Below are 14,380 nucleotides of genomic sequence, written 5' to 3'. Positions count from 1 at the left end.
CGGCTGCCAATGGTGGAGTGATGAAATTGGGGGAGGCCAGAATTTGAGGAGTGCCGAGACCTTGGAGGGTTGTAGGGCCGGTGGAGGTTACAGAGATAGGGAGGGGTGAGGCCACGGAGGAATCTGAATGCAAAGATGTGAATTATAGTCTTGCTGGGTTCTAAATGGAGAGTGTAGTTGAGATCAGTCACATTAGTGTAAAACAGTATTCGTTATAGAACTGTCCCTGGTGGTGAAAGCAAGTTGAGGAGATAAGTTACAAGCAGCACACGTGTATTTTCATTGTCATTTCCACAGATTAAAAGCGTTTTATAAAAAGTTCCTCATAATACCAGGCTGGTACAAGTTTCAGGTTACCATCATAATACAGTCGCTAACTAGAGAGCCCTACCTTTCAGAGGTCAGCTATGATTTCGAGCATTGACTTGAGGACAACAACCCGGCTGACACTCCAATACAGCACTGAGGGAGTGCTGCACTGTCATAGGTGCAGTCTTTCAGATGAGACGTTAAACTGAGGCCCTGTCTGCCCGCTCAGGTGGATGTAAAAGATCCCACGCCCACTATTTTGAAGAACTGGGAGTTCACTCCGGTGTCCTGGCCAATATTTATCCCACTATCAACATCACTAAAAAAAACAGATTATCTGGTCATTATCACATTGCTGTTGGTGGGATCTTGCTGTGTGTAAATTAGCTGCCGCGCTGCCTAAATTAGAACAGTGACTACACTTGACAAAGTATTCAATTGGCTGTAAAGCACTTTGGGACGTCCTGTGGTGGCGAAAGACGCTATAGAAATGCAAATCTTTTTTCTTTAAGTAAGTTTGTGGTGGTGACAATGTTGAGTGTGTAATCCAGAAGGGAGCGCTGTGGGTAAGAGGGACTGAGACGTTTAACTTCAATAAAACTTTCAGTTTCCTGAGAATCACAATTAAGCGTAAAAACTCTCAAGCAAATCCTTAATCCCGAAAATATTTAGAATCATTTTTGTATTTATTTAAATTGGGGAGGGAGTCAGACTGAGTATTTCCATTTAAACTTACCGGTGTCCTCAACAAAAATTATAGTAAAAAATAATGGGAATGAAATGCAAAAGGAACTGATAGTTAAAGGAAGAGAAACTCCGGAGAACAGAAAAATCGACATACTAACTGCAAACTAATGATTTTATCGGTTTGTTTAAAACCACGCACTTGACTATGTTGTTTTTTGTAGATTGTAATTTTCTGCATTGACTTGACAATGCAGTTATTCTGTCCATACTGTGACCAAGTGTTGGTGACATGAAATTAGTTTACATCAACCTAATTTCAAAAGGAAACCAGACCAGTTGAGAAGGACTAAAGTTCCTTTAAGGGGGCACTTTGACCCCTTTAAAATCTTGCCTCCCACTTCTGTCAGTGACGTGATCGACCATTAGCTCTTTAAATATGGAAAGTAAAACTGGTTTGTGAGTAACTCGGGAGTTACCGAGAGAGAGAGAGAGAGACTCTGATACACAGGAGAACTCATTGCAGTCTTAGTCAGGAACCATCCAAGCCTGTTGAAGGACAGAGACATACAGAGAGAGGAAATCCCCCTCTTGTACATCACAGCTCCGGCCGCATGTTGTGACAGAGTCCGGGAGACACCGACACAGACAGAGCGAAGGCTGGACTGAGCCACCGGCTCTGCAGCTCACCCGGGGAGCTGCTGCAGACTGCAGCCCACCGACCCAGCTCAGAGGTAAGAAGGAGATGAAGTTTGGGCTATTGATGATGTTTTTTTTTAGCAGCATTAAATAGAGCCGACAGTAGGTGAATTGGATGCTCCCAGTGTGTTTGTTGTGAGTGCTGTTTCTGAATGTGCTAATTATGTGAGGGTTCTGTGTCGTATAAATGAGTGTGTGTAGTGTAAATGAGTGTGTGAGGGTTATCTGTGTGTGTGTAGTGTAAGTGAGTGTGTAGTGTAAGTGAGTGTGTGAGGGTTATCTGTGTGTGTGTAGTGTAAGTGAGTGTGTAGTGTAAGTGAGTGTGTGAGGGTTATCTGTGTGTGTGTAGTGTAAGTGAGTGTGTGAGGGTTATGTGTGTGAGTTGTGAGTGTGTGTAGTGTATATGAGTGTGTGAGGGTTATGTGTGTGAGTTGTGAGTGTGTGTAGTGTAAATGAGTGTGTGAGGGTTATGTGTGTGAGTTGTGAGTGTGTGTAGTGTATATGAGTGTGTGAGGGTTATGTGTGTGAGTTGTGAGTGTGTGTAGTGTAAATGAGTGTGTGAGGGTTATGTGTGTGAGTTGTGAGTGTGTGTAGTGTATATGAGTGTGGGAGGATTATCTGTGTGTGTAGTGTAATTGAGCGTGTCAGTGTGTGAGGGTTGTGTCTGTGTGAGTTGTGTAGTTGTGTGTCTGTAGTGTGTGAATGTTAATGGTTGTGAGGGTTGCCTGTGTGTGTGTTTTGTGAATGTTGTGAGTGCTGTATGTTAGGGCGGGGGGAAATTTCCCAGAAAGTGTCCATTGGCTCCTTTTTCTCTTCTAAAAGAGCATTTCCCTGCCTTCCTTAGAGGACAAAGAGGATTTGCAGAACACGATGCCTTTTGTGTCTGATCTCGTTTCCTGGGGCTGTGGGGCAGGGAAGAGAAGCGAACGGAATGTGGAAATCAGGTTAACTGAAGTTACAACTTCTCACCCATGTGTTTTTTGTTTTGTTTTTCCCGTTTAGTTTTCAAAACACTTCCCCATCCCAAAGGCTGGTGTTGTGTTTGCTGAGACGCCACGTGTTTCTAAAGCTTGTCCACGATATTCAAGGGGTCAGATTGAGATTAGAAACGGGGTGGAAATCGCCTCCATCCCCTGGGGAGTCTGTCTGTTCACATCGGCTACTGCTGAAAAAAGTATGAAAACATTCCTGCGATAGAGTGTGTGTAGAATGAAAGGGTTAAGGAGTTGCTACTGTTCTCGTGCTGGTGTCAGTCCTGACTGCATGCGTAACACTCTCTCACCTCCAAGTCAGAAGGTTGTGGCTTCAAGTCCCAGTTATAGAGTCATAGAGATTCAGGGACTTTGGCACAAAAATCCAGGCTGACACCCCTAGTGCAGTCCTGAAGGAGTGCTGCACTGTCAGGATCAGTACTGAGGGAGGGCTGCACTGTCAGGATCAGTACTGAGGGAGGGCTGCACTGTCGGAGGTTCAGTACTGAGGGAGGGCTGCACTGTCGGAGGGTCAGTACTGAGGGAGTGCTGCACTGTCAGGATCAGTACTGAGGGAGGGCTGCACTGTCGGAGGTTCAGTACTGAGGGAGGGCTGCACTGTCGGAGGGTCAGTACTGAGGGAGTGCTGCACTGTCGGAGGGTCAGTACTGAGGGAGTGCTGCACTGTCAGGATCAGTACTGAGGGAGGGCTGCACTGTCGGAGGGTCAGTACTGAGGAAGTGCTGCACTGTCGGAGGGTCAGTACTGAGGAAGTGCCGCACTGTCGGAGGGTCAGTACTGAGGGAGTACTGCACTGTCGGAGGGTCAGTACTGAGGGAGTACTGCACTGTCAGAGGGTCAGTACTGAGGGAGTGCTGCACTGTCTGAGGGTCAGTACTGAGGGAGTGCCGCACTGTTGGAAATGCTGCCTTTCAGATGAGGTGTTACACTGAGGCCCATCTGTCCACTCAGGTGAATGTAGAAAATCCCTTGCACTGTTGAAGGAAGAACAAAACAGTTTTCTCTGGCCAATATTTATTATTCAAGCAACATCACTAAAGCAGATTATTTGTCCAATCTCACATTGCTGTTTGTGGGAGCTTGCTATTGGTTGCTGCATTTCCTACATTGTTGCACTTCAAAAAAGTACTTCATTGCAGCGATAAGCACCGACATGTTGCATCATGAACATTTGACAAAATTATTGACTCAGCCACGGACATGGGGGTAATTAATCTGTATATAAAGTGTATAGCCAACCTAATGCCATCAAAACATAGTCTGATTTAAAACACATTTCTCCCTATTTAGTGAGATACTTGGCATTGTTTTTGCTTACACAAATAGTCAATGTTTGCCCGTACACTTGATGTAGCGATGCAGAGAATTCGGATAGATGTCCATCTGTCAGGAGTGATCCTGATCTCTTTCTCTCCCGTGTTACTCTCTCTCTCTCTCTCTCTCTCTCTCTCTGTCCATCCTTCTTCCATACTGTGTACATCTCTCTCTCCTGTCTTTGTCAATCTCTCTCCCCTCTCTCCCCTCTCTGTGTCTCTCCCCTTCTCTCTCTCTCTCTTTCCCCCCTCTCTGTGTCCCTCACTCTCCCCGCACACCCCTCTCTCTTCCCTCACTGTGTCTTATCTCTCTCTCCGCTACTCACCTCTCCGTCTGCTCCCCAGGACGCTGCTTATTTAAAAGACTGCCTCAGATCCCAAAAACAGCAATGAGATAAATGACCATTCAGTTTTTTTTTAGTCATGTTTTATAATGCTCCTGTGAAGTGCCTTGCCACGTTTTATTTCGTTAAAGGCGCTATAATAAATATAAGTTGTTGTTGAAGTTGATAGAGGGATAAATATTGACCGGGTTACCTTGGAAGAACTCCCTTGCTCTTCTTTGTAATAGTGGCTGTGGGATTTTTTACATCCACCTGAGAGGGCAGCCGGGCCCTTGGTTTAACATCTCATCTGAAAGACGGCACATCTGACAGTGCAGCACTCCCTTAGTACTGGCACTGGGAGTGCCAGCCTGGATCTTGTGCTGGTGGGTCTAATCTCCAGTCTTGACCAGCCTGTGAGGAAGGCCAGGTGAGCCAGGGCTGTTTGTGTTTCTTGCTGCTTGTCCTGTTTGAATTGTGGAGGCCTGGAGGTTAGCAAGTGACTGTTTTTCGTGCTGATACTTGGCTGGTGGATCAGTCCTAAAGCAGAACACCAAACCCTGTTAGTATCAGTAACTTGAGCTATAATGAAATACATGAGGATACGGTTTTAAACTTTGTCAGGGGCCCGTAAAGATGAAAGCTTGGAAACTTCTTCATGATAATATCCAGATGTGATGCCCTATCAGGTGGATGTAAAAGATCCCATGATACTATTGAAGAAGAGCAGTGGAGTTCTCCCCAGTGTCCTGGCCAATATATAATAGCTCAACAAATCGCTCAGATTGTCTAGTCATTATCACCTTGCTGTTTGTGGGATCTTGCTGTGTGCATGTTTCCTACACTACAACAGTGACTATATTTCAAAAGTACTTAATTGGCTGTAAAGTGGTTTGGAACATCCTGAGGTTGTGAAAGGCGCTAGACAAATTCAAGTTCTTTACTACTGTTGTGACATACATACATCGAGTCTCTCTCAGATTATCTGCCCCCACACACTGTACTTCAATAACTCCTTAAACACATACAGAACACTCAGTCCCCACCATCCCTTGGCTGCCAGTTGCCTAGCTCTCTGACTCCCTCTACCCCTCACTGCAAGTACCCTTCACCACTTCCCTGCTCCACACACAAATGTTCCCTGGTTTCTCCTGCTTCTCTCCTGCAGCAGGCAAGCATCTCGCGGGTCACTGTTTGTAATGTAGGAAACGCAGCAGTCAATTTGCGCACAGCAAGATCCCACAAACCACAATATGATAATGACTAGATAATCTGTTTTAGTAATGTTGGGTGAGGGATTAATATTGGTCAGGACATAGGGGACAACCCTTTTGCTGTTTGCTCCAGTCTCTGTGCCAATATTTATCCCACAACTGAAACCTAAAACAGATTATCTGGTTGTTATCACATTGCTTTTTATGGGATCTTGCTGTGTGCAAATTAGCTGGAGTGTTTCCTGCATTACAACAATGACTACACCTCAGAGTATTTCATTGGCTGTGAAGCACTTTAGGATGTTCTGAAGCAATAAAAGGCACTATAGAAATATAAGTTCTTTCTTTCTTTAATCCAGTTCTATAGATAGGTCGGATCAGATCAGACAGAAATATGGATTAGACCAGGGTGGTTTCAAAGCAACACTGAGAGAAGATGTCAGCCAACTCTGTGAGGCCTTCTCCTCCTCTCCCTCTTTTTCTTGTCGATGTTTCTTGAGAGTTCAGATAGAGTTTGTGGATTGTGCGAGGTGAGTTAGTGTTTAGTGTGCTTTTATCCTGTTTGTATTTGGCTTGCAGTCTGGGACTCGATGCCCACTGGGGAGTGAATGAAGGACTTTCTCTGTATTATATGAGTCATTTATTACGATAATTCATTTATTATAATTATGCATTAATTCAGCATAATAGAATTCATGAATTATTTCATATATTTTTTTAAAAATTCAATTTATATCATAATTATATTAAAATTGTAATACAGTACTGGGTGAGCATAAATTTCCTTTAACTAAATATTGGGAAGACTGAAGCCATTGTCTTCCGTCCCGCCACAAACTCTGTCCCCCAACTACCGAATCAATTCCTCTCTGGCAACTGTCTGAGGCTGAACCAGACTTTTCGTAACCTTGGTATCACATTCGACCCTGCAATGAGCTTCTGACTAGTATATTTACACCATCATTAATACTGCCTAGTTCCACCTCTGTAACATCGCCCTAATCCACCCTTGTCTCAGCTCATCTGCTGCCTGAGTTCTCCCCCGTTGCCTTTGTTACCTCTCGACTTGTGTATTCTAACACACTCCTGACAAATAAACAAAGTTCTACCCTCCGTAAACTTGAGGCCGTCCAATACTCTGCTGCCCGTGTCCTAATTCACATCAACTCCCATTCACCTATCACACCCGTGCTCGCTGACTTACATTGGTTCTCGGTCCAGCAACGCCTCGATTTTAAAATTCTCATCCTTGTTTTCAAATTCCTCCATGACCTCTCCCCTCCCTATCTCTGTAATCTCCTCCAGACCTCTGTGATATCTGTGCTCCTCCATGTCTGGCCTATTGCTCTATCATTGGCAGCCGAGCCTTCAGCTGCCTGGACCCTAAGCTCTGGAATTCCCTCACTAAATCTCTCCGACTCTCTCTCCTTCTTTCATTCTTTGACCTCCTAGTCCTGGGTAAGCGCCTGGAGGCGGTCAGTGGTTTGTGAAGCAGCGCCTGGAGTGACTATAAAGGCCAATTCTAGAGTGACAGACTCATCCACAGGTGCTGCAGATAAAATTGGTTGTCGGGGCTGTTACACAGTTGGCTCTCTCCTTGCGCTTCTGTCTTTTTTCCTGCCAACTGCTAAGTCTCTTCGACTCGCCACACTTTAGCCCCGCCTTTATGGCTGTCCGCCAGCTCTGGCGATCACTGGCAACTGACTCCCACGACTTGTGATCAATGTCACAGGACTTCATGTCCCGTTTGCAGACGTCTTTAAAGCGGAGACGAGGACGGCCGGTGGGTCTGATACCAGTGACGAGCTCGCTGTACAATGCATCCTTGGGGATCCTGCCATCTTCCATGCGACTCACATGGCCAAGCCATCTCAAGCGCCGCTGACTCAGTAGGGTGTATAAACTGGGGATGTTGGCCGCCTCGAGGACTTCTGTGTTGGAGATACGGTCCTGCCACCTGATGCCAAGGATTCTCCGGAGGCAGCAAGGATGGAATGAGTTGAGACGTCGCTCTTGGCTGACATACGTTGTCCAGGCCTCGCTGCCGTAGAGCAAGGTACTGAGGACACAGACTTGAAACAGTCGGACTTTTGTGTTCCGTGTCAGTGCGCCATTTTCCCACACTCTCTTGGCCAGTCTGGACAGAGCAGCGGACACCTTTCCCACGCTCTTTAAGGCGCTCCTTAAAACCTACCTCTTGACTAATCTTTTGGTCACTTGTCCTAATATCTTCTCACATGGCTCAGTGACAAATTTTGTTTGATAATGCTCTAACATTCTTGTGAAGCACCTTAGGGCATTTTACCACATTAAAGGCGCTATATAAATGCACATTGTTGTTTTTTGTTTGATATTATTAATACTGATGTATAGCTGGCTAATGATACAGTGCCAATGTATAAATATTTCTTTGCTGCAAAGTGGATGGGAGTTCAGTCTCTGTGCAGACTTTGCTTTGTGTTCAGGTTACTTTAGGTTTCTGAATACTGAGACCTGGGTAAATCAAATCATGGGGAACCAAGACAATGTTTTATGTGAACAATAGGATGTGGCTGAATACATTTCAGTAAAATTGCATTGTGCCCTGGAGAGAGTCACCATTCCATCTGACATTAAAGGAATCAGGTGGAGATTGCAAACTGGAAGCACATGAGAGACAGTGAGAAACAGAGAAAGAGACAGAGAGAGAAATAGGGGGAAACATAGTGAGAGACAATCAGACAGTGAAAAAGAGAGAGCTAGATAGTTGGAGAGTGACCAAATTAGGGAGAGGAACTGAAATCGAGAGAGAGACAGACTGAGAGAGACAGAGGAAGAAAGACAGTGAGAAATATATATATAGAGAGTGAAACAAATATCTTTTGATGGATGGATGGGTGAGAGGAGGCTTCTGTGGAACATAAACAATAGGATAGAGCAGTTGGGGTGAAATTGTAAATTCCATGTAATTCTACTTAAAACGAGAGAGTGAGTGAGTGAGAGGGCAGGGAAAGTGGTGGAAATTATGAGAAAGCAAGGAAAGGTAAACACTTTACTGTGAAAATACAGCTGTTGGTGGAAGCGAGGACAGACTGGCCTTGGATTAGTTCTGCTGGAAAATTGCAACAGAAACACTTGACATTCTAATACATTCCTTAGTCTGCTATGTTGACAGGTGTTTGCTGCTTTTATATCGGGAGATTCTCATGAGTGCAGTCATGTCCCGAGATCCCGGGTATTACAAAGCCAGCTGTAGGCCAATATAAAACTGCTGAGACCAGTTAAGACCAGCTTTGAAGAGCCGGTAGAAGCAGCAGCTAGTTCTAGTGAACTTGAGAAGTCTTGCCTTTGGGAATGGACAAGACCAGGTGTGGGTGTCGCACACGACAGCAGGAGTTTAAGCAATTTGATACGAATGTGTTAAGCTAATCTTTTCACAGTGTAACTTCAAAGCCAACGTGATTAATTTTTTTTGTTATCTCGTATTAATCAGGCTTCAGAATGTTAACAGAGCGGTAAATTTCACAACAGGTGGAATGAAAGAATGCATGAGTAGTTCAGTCATCATCCAGAAAGTATCTATGCTGAAAGTTCTTGATAAAGCAGATAAGAAGAAACACTTGTGCCAGCACAAGGGTCGATAACAATAGGACACAAATATAAAATAATTGACAAAAGAACCAGAGTGGAGATGAGAAAAAAAGTTTTTTTTACACAGCGAGTTGTTGTGATCTGAAATGCTGTCTGAAAGGAAGACAGATTCAGTAGTACAACAAAAACAAGAAATGCTGGATTCACTCAGCAGGTCTGGCAGCATCTGTGGAAAGAGAAGCAGAGTTAACGTTTCGGGTCAGTGACCCTTCTTCGGAACTGCTTCTCTTTCCACAGATGCTGCCAGACCTGCTGAGTGAATCCAGCATTTCTTGTTTTTGTTTCAGATTTCCAGCATCCGCAGTATTTTGCTTTTATTACAGATTCAGTAGTAACTTTCAAAAGGGAATTCGATATATACTTAAAAAGGAGGAATTTGCAGGGCTATGGGGAAAGGGCAGGGGAATGGGACTAATTAGATAGCCCTTTCAAAGAGCCAGCACAGACACGATGGGCTGAATGGCCTCTTTCTGTGCTGCAGGATTCTGTGTGGCCCGGAGCCCGATGGTATACACCTGTGCAGCTGGCTTGTACGCCCATGTTCTGAGGCTATAACACATGGAACGAGCTGTTAATCACTTTGTAGTTCATCTAAATAACATTGATGCAAAGTTGCCAGTCAGTCTGCGTTTTGGTCACTTTCTATTAATCCATATCTGCTAATAAAATTACTCAGCAATTAACTGGATTTACTAAATGTGAGGTTAATACCAGTTTAATCTTTAATCTTTCAGTGTGACCGTCATGTGTCAGTGACATTGGTAGAGTTGCCAACCCTCCAGGATTGTCCTGGAGCCTCCAGGAATTTAAAAATAATTGCATTTATATAGCGCTTTTCACAGCCACCAAACATCTTAAAGCACTTTTTCTAATATTTGTCAGTTCTGATGAAGGGTCACTGACCCGAAACGTTAACTCTGCTTCTCTTTCCACAGATGCTGCCAGACCTGCTGAGTGGTTCCAGCATTTCATGTTTTTATCTTAAAGCACTTAACAGGCAATGAGTACTTTTGAAGTGTAGTCACTGTTGTAATGTAGGAAACACAGCAGCCAATTTGTGCGCAACGAAGTCCCACAACCAGCAATGCAATAATGACCAGATAATCTGTTTTGTTTTGTGATGTTGATTGAGGGATAAACATTGGCCAGGACACCAGGGAAGAACTCCACTGCTTTTCTTTGAAATAATGCCATGGAATCTTTTACATCTACCTGAGAGGGCTAATGGGGCTTTGGTTTAACGTCTCATCCGAAAGACTGCACCTCCAACAGTGCAGCACTCTCTCAGTACTTCAGCCTTGATTTTTGTGCTGAAGTCCATGGCCTTGTGACTCAAAGGTAAGAGTGCTACTAGTAACATAGTTAACTCCCACTCAATCAGGTAATGAAGGATCTGTTTGGTTTCCAATGGGCCTCAGGAGCTGTGAGGATGGATGTGTTGGGAGAGCAATGGTGGGAGTGTGGGGGTGGGATGGTTGGCAGCAAGAAGTCATGTGACAAAACTTCCAGGAATATGCCCAACTAGAGTTGGTAACCCTAGGTGTGGGCAATCCACTGACATTCGATTCCTGCACTGCTTTAACAGAAAACAGATCTCAACATGAATAAGGCCAGTCTGTAAAATGGAAGAGTTTATCTGTTGACACCAGTATCAAACTCAATGAGTTTGAGGTGAGGCGGGACATTTGGCAGGACTCACAGAAAACTGTCTATTTACAGCAAACAAAGGATTAATTCAACATAGTCTATTTAAACAGCAAACAGTCTACAGAGTCTATTTGAACAGCACTACAGCAAACAGTCAACAGAGTTCGTTATGTTCGTAAAATCAACCACAGTCACTTATAGCAGTGCAGTCTCTGGGTGTGATGGATGGGGGAATCGCCCAATCATCTCCATTGTAGTATCACCATATGCCATCAAATTGAAAAGTATGTATAAAAATAAGAGACAGGATGGAGTGATTTTAAGACACAAGTGTTGGATTTGAGATGCCAGTTATAAACTGCTAGAGCTTGGCTATCATGAGTGATGACATCATTTAAACACTTCAATTAGATTGCCACCTTGAATGCACTTCCAGCTATTATTCTACATTTCAATGTTTGAAGCAGGCTGAGGCTGGGCCATGGGACTTATTCATACTTTAATTCCTTGTTTTGAAGTTTTTATGTACTCATTGAACTTTCCTTTAGATAGTTCATCACCAGATAAAGAACGTTCTTTGTATCACATTGAGACAAAAACAATCTGTTATAAAAAGTAAGATGTTTGCTAATATATTTATGATCTCAGTGAAAGGTGGATGCACCTTACATTAAACTGTATACAATCTTCCAGTATGTAGAACTTGCAGTAGAGAAAGAGGCTATTTCATCCAACAATACTGTGCCTGAGTGTCTGCTTCGTGCGAGCCTCCTCCCATTATGTTATATTTCACTCTATGAACATATCCTTCCATTCCATTCTCCCTTACGTACTTAGCTAGATTCTCCTTTAAAGGCATTTATGCTATCTCAGATAGAGTTAAGACCAATTGTAATCTTCAAGTGAAGTGGGCATTTGAGAGATGAATAGCCTACTCCTGCCCCTACCAACATAAAAACTTAAGAAATAGGAGCCGAAGTAGACCGTACGGCCTCTCGAGCCTGCTCTGCCATTCAATACCATCAAGACTGATCTTCTGCCTCAACTCCACTTTTCCACCCGCTCCCCATATCCCTTGATTCCCTGAGAAATCAAACATCCATCTATCGCAGCCTTGAATATATTCGATGATGGAACATCTACAACTCTATGGAGTAGAGAATTCCAAAGATTCCCAACCCTCCGAGTGAAGAAACTTCCCCTCATCTGTCTGAAAGATCAACCTCTTATTCTCAGGCTCTGCCTTCGTGTTTTAGATTCCCCAACCAGGAGCAACAACCTCTGTGTCTACCCTGCCAAGCTCCTTCAGCATCTATGTAAGAGGGCGAATAAACCGGGCAACGCACGCGATTCTCTATACGGAAGTCAAGCATTCTATTCTTATTCTTCTGGAAGACCTTGATTTTATGCTATGACTTATAGTTTAATAGAAAAATGCACAGCAATTTGGGAGATAGAGTTGGTTGGAGCACAGAATGTCCACTGCAGTGCAGGCCGAAGACATGAGACACACAGCACCAGAGTGACAAGCTCACACAGAATGTTTCTACTGTACGCATGGACATGGGAATTTATAATGGGGAGACAAAGTTGTCACAAAAATGTGTCCATAACACGGCAACAGGAAGTAAGGTTTTATAGACAGGAAGCATGTGCAGACGTATAATCTTTAACATATTATAGGTTTATTTAGCAAATGTTGGGAGAAATCAAGTGCACGTGTATAAATATATATATATTAATGGATAGTGTACACATGTGAAATTATTAGGTAGGGAAAAAGAACAAGCTTATTTAGTTGTACTTATCGATATTGTATTTAAATAGAGTATCTGTGATCTATTTATCTGCAATAGATTCCTCTGATATGAGCTATATTTCCATGCCACAATTAAATTAATTAGAATTTGAATGAGTTCATGTCCAGATTTTGCTTAACTAAAGTCTATCTCATTGTTTATATATACAGTTGTTCTTTCGTCCCTGTATAGGCAGTGACCCTTGCTGATGTGTAGTTACACAGGCACTAGCAGCCCATGACTGGGTGTGTCCAAGCCCCTTGTTCACCCAGGTCCTTTTTGGGGTTTAAAAGGAACAATGCGGGGAACAAATTTCAGGTTGTGACCTCCTGTGTTCTTTCATTTTGGAAAGTGTGCTGATCACCATTTTGGAGGCGGGCACCTTTTAGGTGCCTCCCTGAAGCAGGCAGTGGGCACTTTGCATACAGCTGATGCAATTATAAAGAGGATGGAGGAGCAGAGAGATTTGGGATTTACTTACACAAAACTCTGATGGTGGCAGGACACAATAAGGCAGTTAAAAATGCACATGGGATCTTTATAAACAGAGGCATAGAGTACAAAAGTTCTTACCCCACCCATCACCCCCACCTCTACTTCACTAATATTTATCTCTCAACCAACATCCGTAAAAAAAATGTTATACAGACTATCTGGTCAATTATTTCATTGCTGTTTGTGGAAGCTTGCTGAGTGCAGATTGGCTGCCGTGTTTCACTACAATAAGATAGTAAATACACTTCAAAAATGTATTCATTGGGGATGTCTTGCAAAGTGCTCTCGAAATGGACAGTCTTCCTTCCAAATGCCGGGCAATGTAGTCCTATTTGCATCTATAATTCTTATTTGTTAAGGCTTCTAGCTCTGTTTCAGTGCTGAGAGCCAGCGGGTTTGGAAAAGGCTGGGGTTATTGTCTGATCGACATCAATCCTAAACCAGAAAATCCCAAGATCTGTCAACTTGAGATAGTTGAAAATTGTTGGAAGTTGGATTTAAATTTTATACATAGTGCCCCTCCTCCAAGTATTTATAGTGGAAAGATATACTTGGAGGAGGGGCACTCCATGTCTAAACCATCTGTACAACACGATCACCCCCTGCCTCCTGCACCTTTTATTTCAAACAGCTGTAATTAGTTTCAGTTGGGGGAAAAAAAGTGTTTTGTGTCATTTTGTCATGCTATTTTGCCACTTGTGATAAAGTGATTGTGTTTCACTGTTGTTTCTATACAGTGGTATTCCTCCCAATTTTGTCATGCAGTATGCTGTACCTAAGTGGGTTTTATTAATGACCTGATCAGAGCTCCCCCTCTGAACTGCTGATTTACTGGAAGATTTCTCGCTGATAGTCACAGATAATCTTGAGATGGCTTATTAATGATCGTAAACGTGTGATTTGCTAAATTTGTCTCTAAAGGCGGGGAAGTACTGTGTTTTCTGGCCATTTGAATCCTGTCTGACATAAGAAGGCCCTTTTTACACTTGCCCAGCATATTATGTCCCTCCGTGGCTACAAGCCTGTCACATCCCAACACATCAAACTCAATCTGCCTTAAATGAGCCTGCTTGGATTAACTTGCTTATACTACGCAAGACAGCGGTCCTTTCAAGGACAGGATTTTTAACGATGTGCTACAGGAGTGAGATTGACCAATAACTTTACCCAGACAGAAAATAATGAGCGGGTTTACATGCTGCAAGACCCCAAAGCAAAGTTTAGTGCAAACAGCACACCTCAGGAAAAATGCGACCAATCTTTCTTCTTCTTCTA

The 14,380-nt window shown here is 43.4% G+C and overlaps 1 protein-coding gene across 4 annotated transcripts in view; it reads left to right on the top strand.

The window, feature by feature from the left end:
* The first annotated feature begins 1,290 nt into the window (after positions 1–1,290).
* The window catches only part of slc4a4a (solute carrier family 4 member 4a), a 192,627-nt gene continuing 179,537 nt past the window's right edge, over positions 1,291–14,380 (top strand). For 2 of the 4 annotated variants that reach the window (XM_068046551.1, XM_068046561.1), the window contains exon 1: positions 1,292–1,727. The gene's annotated coding sequence lies outside the window, so the exon portion shown is untranslated. Of the gene's footprint in view, positions 1,728–14,380 lie in introns of all 4 variants that reach the window. The other 2 variants (XM_068046541.1, XM_068046580.1) reach the window with 2 other exon arrangements.

This window comes from Heterodontus francisci, chromosome 1 (genome assembly GCF_036365525.1).
Source record: "Heterodontus francisci isolate sHetFra1 chromosome 1, sHetFra1.hap1, whole genome shotgun sequence".
In the NCBI taxonomy this organism is placed as follows: Eukaryota; Metazoa; Chordata; class Chondrichthyes; order Heterodontiformes; family Heterodontidae; genus Heterodontus; species Heterodontus francisci.
Note: the sequence above shows the minus strand (reverse complement) of the source record. Positions and strands in the feature narration are given on the sequence as shown.